The sequence below is a fragment of the Phalacrocorax carbo genome, chromosome 10, assembly GCF_963921805.1.
Source record: "Phalacrocorax carbo chromosome 10, bPhaCar2.1, whole genome shotgun sequence".
Classification (NCBI taxonomy): domain Eukaryota; kingdom Metazoa; phylum Chordata; class Aves; order Suliformes; family Phalacrocoracidae; genus Phalacrocorax; species Phalacrocorax carbo.
In genome coordinates, this window is record NC_087522.1 from 19,778,246 (window position 1) to 19,784,003 (window position 5,758).

Here is a 5,758-nt window from a genome sequence, read left to right on the forward strand (position 1 = left end):
CGCTCAAGTTCTTTTGCTCTTCCGATCCTCTCCCCATCCCACAGGGGTGGGGGAGTGAGCGAGCGGCTGCGCGGTGTTTTGTTGCCGACTGAGACTGAACCACGACATGGTCTGATGCCGATGAGGAGAGGCAGCTAGGGGCTCTGCCTGCCTGCTGCAGAACCAAGTGCTGGCAGCCACACTGCCTGGGCAGTCTCCCATGATGCCTGGGATGGGGTCTGTGCCTCCTCATAAGGGAGCTGAGACAAGGATTTTGCTCACACGCACACCTAGGTTTGACAGTGCTTGTGTTATCTGAAATGGCAGCAGACAACCTGATTTGACAGTCGGGTTTTTGCTCCATACAGTCACAGTGAAGTGTAGTTTCACACCTGTCTGGTCCAATCTCCCTGATACTCAGCAGGAGGGAGGAGGTGGTGCAGAGGTTGATGCATGGCCTCCTGCTTCTGAAGGCAACTTGCATGACAAAGCCGATGCCCAGGTCTCAAGGAGTTTGCTCTAGCAGAGGTTATTCCTTCTAGCGGCCCCATTTTCAGGACCTGGCTCTCATTCCTGGGGTGAGGCACTGGGGAGGGAAACTTTGGTTTGTTGCTTGTTTCCAGGAGACTGTTTCTGCTTGCTTCTTGTAGAGCAGTGGATGGAAGCATCATGGCAGGTCTGTGTAATCAGCTTCAGGACAGCGGGGAGGATGCATGTGGGTCCCTGGGGAACGGAGCTACAAAGACCCCAGTATGCCCTGCTCCCAGGGAGCATCATTCAGCAACAGGCCTGTGCACGAGGTGCCCTGCTGGCATCAGGAGAGAGGTGTGGGGCTGAGATGTGTTTTGGCTTTGTTCCTCTAAAAATTCAATCCTGTCAGAATACATGAAACCATAGGTGCTCATCCTGAATATGGCAGTGCTGGGCTGCATCCTCAATCTGTGGCTTAGACACGAGGGAGCTACTGGTGTTTCAGCAAGTGAGGGAGGCAGTGTTAAAGTAGTGGAAGAGCTGGGTCAAGAGGGAAGGCCCACCGCAAACACACGCACACACACGTGCACCCCTGTTTCCAGACTGAGCTCTGACTCAAGAAAATGATTAGTGTTCAAAAGGACTAGGGAATGTTAACCAGACCTCACAAGCTCCCATGCAAAGTGGGTAGGGGACTGTTATGGGTGTTATTTTGACATTATTGCTGCCATTTTTTCAGTAAGAGAGAAGCTGAGGAGCAACAAAGATCCTTGGTGCCTGCTTGGAGTGGGAGAGGCTCTGTTGGAGAAGCTCAGACCTCTGGCAGTAAGATTTCTTTGCTGTCTAGTCACCTGGAAGGATTGCTGACTGGTCCTGCTCCTGTCCTTGCATTAATAGGCAGGGGAGCTATATGCCTTGGGTGAGGCTGTGTGTAGTTGTGGTGCTGAGTCCTTGAAAGCTTGGGCAGTCTTTTAGGTCCTACCTGTGTATGGGGATGTCTGAAAAAGAGATAGATGCACCATTCTACAAGGGCCCACAGGCTAATATTCCTTTCCATCAGCCAGGCGCTGTGATGAAGCCACAGGGGATAAGAATGCTTCAAAACCAGGTACCCTGCTCTTTTCATACAGAGACTCACTGAACATGCCTCATTTGTTGGTACTTGCAATTCATACCCTGATGGCTGCTGGCTGTAGCAGCCATAGTCTCCCAACCACCTGCTCTGCACTGCAGGTGCCTCAGTTACACCATTCCCAAAATGTAGTGGGCCATAATCCCCTGGAGACATACACTTCCTCCCCAGATTTGGGCAATGGAAGGGAATCTCATCGGTTGACCTCAGCTGCACAGTGAGAATTGAGTTTGCCCTGCCTCCGCTTCTGCCTGTCTGCTCTGGTGACACCTTTCCCCATGGGGAAATCATTGGCAGAAGCAAAAGCACAGTTTTCCTGTGCTACACTTGCTGCAGGGAACTTTGCTGTGTGTCCCACAGGGTGGTATCACCTTGGTCCCTGCTGCAGGCCCACAGCAGGCTGCCAAGGACACCATCACCCTGAAGGAGGGAGCATGGGGGCTGTGGCTGAAATCTGGTGCTTCATGTCTACCCAGGGTAAGATCTGGGGGGAAATTTTGTCCCGTCTGGGATGAGGAGAACCTCCACAGTATCAGTACAACTCTTGCTGCATAGAGCAAGGGTTCAACGCAGAACTTGCTGTCTGTCATGGATAAGGATGTATTGTGCAGATGTAAAAGCTTGCCTTCCCTGTCCAGGATGTGTACGGGTGCACATAGAACCTGTCCCTTGGCTGTCTTCTCAGTGGCTCATTGCATACATGCAACGCCCTAGGAGCAGGGAGCATGCAGGTGTGCAGGAGAACACAGGAACCCATGTGGCATATTTGGGGTGGGAGACAGAACCAGTTCTGTTTGCTGGTAATCTTTGCAGAAGGTGGAATTGCTTGTCCTGATTGCTGTGAACAGTGGGACTTAATGTGTCCCTGCTTCTCTCTCCTACAATCTAATTAGCGCCTCATTCCCCCACCACTCAAATCACTGTGTCAGAAGCATTTTTCAGTCGACTCAGGCAAATGAATCAGGCTTCTTGACAGCAGGGTTCATAATTCACCTGAAAGATATTCATGTGCACTGATTCATTGCCCAGAGATGGGAATGACGCTTATGTCTCGTTGTCGGGATGCTGTTTGTGACAGCAGGCATGGGGGCAGCAACGCCAGAGGAGACAGTGGCTGGATAAATTTGCCCACATGGCCAGCTAGATGACTGAGTGGGTTTACAGGGAGATGGAAAGTTAGCTGGGGAGGTTGAAAGCTTGAAGGGGCAAGAGGCAGAGTGCTGCATTTATTTGCTGAGTGGCTAGATAGGTGCAAATAGACATGAGGAAGATCTAGGTTAAGCAACTGGTAAAAATGGAGAGATTGTGCCTCACATGCCTCTGGGTGCAAAAATAATTTTTGGTCCTAGAGAAAACACAGTCTCCAAAATGCTGGAGCTAGTGTAGGAGGTGGTCCTTGGCTTTTGAGCACCCAAATTACTCAGCATCTTGCTGCATCTCTCCATTATGCTCGTTCTGCTCCCCCTTTGGTGCATTCCCACTGCTGGTCTAGCTGCTGCCTTCTCCACTAAACTCTGGGACTGGGACTCCCTCTTGCTGGGCACCGCAGTGTGCTTTCAGCAGCTATGATTGCTGGGTGTTTGGAAGTGCAAAATAGATGTGAGAGCAATTTCTCCTACTTTAAGTAGATCTCCAGGATCTGTGTGCTTTGTAGTGGTTATCAGTATGATCAGCCCACGCTAGTGACACAGAGTTGGGGGTCAAATCCCATGTAGGGAGTCAGATCATGAGTGAAGGAGACAGGGAGGGAATACAAACACCCATACCAATGCATGAGAGGGGCCAAGGGAGCCACTCAGTGACGTTCTGCTCAGGTGAGCTGCCCATCAGAGGGTAGTTCTAGCTCTAAGCTCACCCAGAGGGCCTGGGCAGTCAGACAGCATGCCCCGTTCCTCTGCAAACCTAGGATTGCACAAGCTTCTGCAAGCCCCATCGTTGGGGCTGACTTAGCTTTTCTTTGAGAAAGCCTTTGACCTGAACTCAAACATTTCTGCCGTTGGCATGGAGGATTTGCTGCCTATTCCAATGACTATCATCTTGCCTGGTAAAAGAAATGCATGCTTTGGTTCCAGCCTGAGTGTGCACAACTTCTGTTTCCAGCTTGGTCTGAGATCCCAGCCTGCAAATGAGGCTTCTCTTTTTTTCTTAACACAGCAAGGCAATATTCCGCCAGATCGAAATGCCAAATGCTTGCCTTCTGCCAGCCTGCCAAATGAGATGGGTGATGAAGGATCCCACATCACTACTGGTACTCACTTAGCCATGACTCTCCCTTTCTAGCTGTGGTTTGTGGTATAGACATTTTAATGGGGTTTTAACCCACTTAGCATGCATTATTCTGATTTTGTATTGTTTTGGTGTGCTAATCAAGCATTCAGGGATGATCTGGTAGACAGTGCCAATCAAAGTGGGGTTATAGAAAATAGCTCTCATTAAAGTCATTTGATATTTTTCAACCAAGTGGATATTTTATGTAAGAAGACATCTGTAAAAGCTCTGTCCTGCCATCACATGGCATATTAATTAATGAATCCCATTTCAGCTTTCCATTATTTTCTTAAGCTGGCATCAGGCTGATGGCTGTATAGTTACCTACATCCTCCTGGTTCTTTTTGCAAATCTCTCTGCCAGCCCTGAGACCTTCCGAAGAGTTACTGAAAGCCAGTGTTGACTGGCCTGAGAGTTCCTAGAAAATTTAGATGCAAGTTTTCTGGTTCTGCTGATTAAAGCTTGTTTCTGGGATTTCTGTTGATTGCCAGGTTTCATTACTGCTGGGGAGTATTTCAGCATCTGTGATAGGAACATATTATGTCCACTTGCCAAGAGGGAACAGAAATCTCCATTAACTATTCTGTCCTGTCTGTGCTAGTTTTCCAGTTCCTCAAGGTAGTTGGTTATAGCAATCTCCTCCTTTCTTCCCTGACCAGTTTTCTAGCTTTGGTTATTTATTATACATTGGTTGGGGAGCAGTTCATTCTTAACTGCTTTCATTCTCTCTCCTAACCGATCTGTTTTGTGGAGTGTTTTCTTTCCCCTTGGTTTTTCATGTTTCCTCAGGTAGTCTCCTTTCCTGGTTGTGGAACTGTCTATTTTTAAGCCAACAGGAAAACACCCTGAAAAGAAATCCAATTATTATATTTTTGTGTTTTGGTTCTTTCCCTCTGTTGATCTGGTGCTCTGTGCAGGGGAAATGAGTGATGTCTTCTGGTTACACATCTAACCACATTTAACTTTTTCTGCTGCACTGTAATAAATATACTCACCTCACACTTCTGCACCCCAAAGTGATTGACAGGTCTTCTAAGACTGAATGCTGCTCCGTCGCGCATAAATGTTATATATAATCTGCTCATGCAGTGCTTTAATTTAGGAAACTATCTTTGCCTGTTCTTAGAAAGTCCAGGGATATTTGACTTCTGGCAGGCAGAGCATGCCAGCATTGCCACGCAGAGCAGAAATTTCCTGTGATGCAGTGGCTGTTTCAGCTGTTGGCAAGATGGGGGTTCACAGCTACGTGTGTTAAGTACTGCTCAAGAATCTCCTGCTCACTCTGCTTTAAATAAATTAGAGGAAAAGATATATTGGAAAATCCAGTTTTCCCAGCAAAGTCCCTCCCAAGCCAGCTGGGATGAGATGCTGGAGAGCTGCAATCCCACACCAGTCCTTGCCCAGGATAAGCAATTGTCCCAAGGCCAGGACACTGCCACTCCTGAGTGGTTTTAGAGTTTGTACCACTGGGACTAGAGGAATGAGCAGCTGCTGAGCAGTCTCATTTCCCTTTTGCTTGCAGGAGCCTGGTGTGTTGGTTCGCTTGCTTTCTGCCATTTGCTGGTGCTGTGGTTAATTCACAAACCTGTTCCCTTTGGCCTGGACCCAGTTGCACTCTGCACCTGCCTGATGCTCCCTCTTTGGGCAAACATACTGACTTTTGCTGGAGCAGATCCCAGCAGCAAGAGCTGCTCCCCACTCCAGAGCCAGCCAGGGATGGGAGCATGCTCTGCTCTCTCTGGCAGTGCCTGCGTGGGGGATTGCTGTGCTCAGGACCTCATCCACCACCAGAGCTGCATCCCCGTACTTCCCTCAGCAACATGCCCATCCCCTTTCTCCCTGTATATGTGTATATACAGGGAAAGCCTAGCGGTGGGAAAACAGGAAAGGCAGCTGCAAACTCTGTAA